This window comes from Aureococcus anophagefferens (assembly GCF_000186865.1).
Source record: "Aureococcus anophagefferens unplaced genomic scaffold AURANscaffold_10, whole genome shotgun sequence".
Taxonomy (NCBI): domain Eukaryota; class Pelagophyceae; order Pelagomonadales; family Pelagomonadaceae; genus Aureococcus; species Aureococcus anophagefferens.
In genome coordinates this window covers 1,340,450-1,341,904 of record NW_008705570.1, presented here as the reverse complement: position 1 = coordinate 1,341,904, position 1,455 = coordinate 1,340,450, and positions in this window count along the sequence as shown.

Sequence of the window (1,455 nt, the reverse complement as noted above, 5' to 3'; positions counted from 1 at the left end):
ATGTGCGCGCACTCGGGACGGAGGCGGCGGTACACTCGCGCCACGCCTGGTACCACCGCCACGCCGAGAGCACGCCGGGACTGGGGCAAGGCAGTAGCATCCTGAGTCGCCTCATTCAGACGACACTCAACGGACTCTCCGTGGACCGGGGGAGGTTGAGAACGAAGGCACCCGCACCCGACGGGCAGGACGTCCGGCTCGACTAGGCCGATTCAACCTCAGGACCACAAGTGGCTAGCCGAGGGCACCGCCGAAGAGGACACCCGTAGTCAGCGGGACCGAAGAGAGCAAAGACGCCGACGAAGAGAGCGAAGACGCCGACGTCGACGGAGCCGCACACAGCGCCACGCTACGAAGAGACGCTGCAGAATGCAGAGAAACGAATGGACACGGGCACATCGAAGCCCGCACACCGAAGCCATCGAGGGCGCCGACCCCACCAGCTCCCCCCAAGACTCACGCCGAAGGCATCCGAACGAAGCGAGCGCGCGCGGCAGCCCCCTGGGCCCGTGGGCGACGTCGCGCCGACGGCCAAGCACTGCAAGCTCTCGCGCTCGGCGCCCCGCCGCCCAATCGACGCGCGCAGCGGGGTGCTCCTCCCCGAGCGCCCCCCGGAGCCGACGCGGCGAGCCCCACCACCGGCCGCTGCGCGAAACCACCCCCGCGCACTCTCCGAAAGCCGCCCCATAAGCTTCGGCGTTATCATTCATGTAAAGTTGATGTTGAGGAGTTGCCACAGATTTGGGAGAGACTGGGCCACTTGCTCTGCCTCTTAGCTCCGCCGCCGCTCGCGCCGCCAACAGCACGCATGGCGCAGATGCTCGACGTCGACGAGCCCGTCGTCGAGGATCTGCGGGAGGCGCTGAGCCACGTGGACCTCGACGAGGGCGGCGTCGAGCTCTGCGCCGACGCCGAGGACGGCCAGTGGATCGTGCCCGTCGTCTGCCCCCTCGCCGTGCCCGACGTCGGCTCGGGCCGCTTCACGGTCCTCGAGGTCATGGTCTTCGAGCTGCGGGACCAGGCGTCGTCCGCGGCGGCGGACAAGGCGACGGGCGGCGAATTTCTGGCGCACGAGTCGCTGGCCACCGTCGTCTGGCCGTCGAGCGTCGCCGTCGCCGAGGAGCTCGCGCGCGGCGCGGCGGGGCTCCGGGGGCTCAAGGTCCTGGAGATCGGCGCGGGCTGCGGCCTCGGCGCGCTGACCGCGTGCCGTTTGGGCGCGGAGGTCCTCGCGACGGACGCGTCGGCTGTCGCGCTGCGGCTCTGCGAGGACGGCGCGCGCGTCGCGACGCGCGTCGAGGGCGCCGGCGGCTTCCGGCTGCGGTTCCTCGACGTCTTCGACCTCATCGAGGTGGAGAACGCGCTCGCGGACTTCCGGCCGGACCTCATCCTCTGCTCCGACGTGCTGTACGACGGCAAGATGGCCCGGGCCGTCGCGCAGGTGCTGCTCGCGGCCTG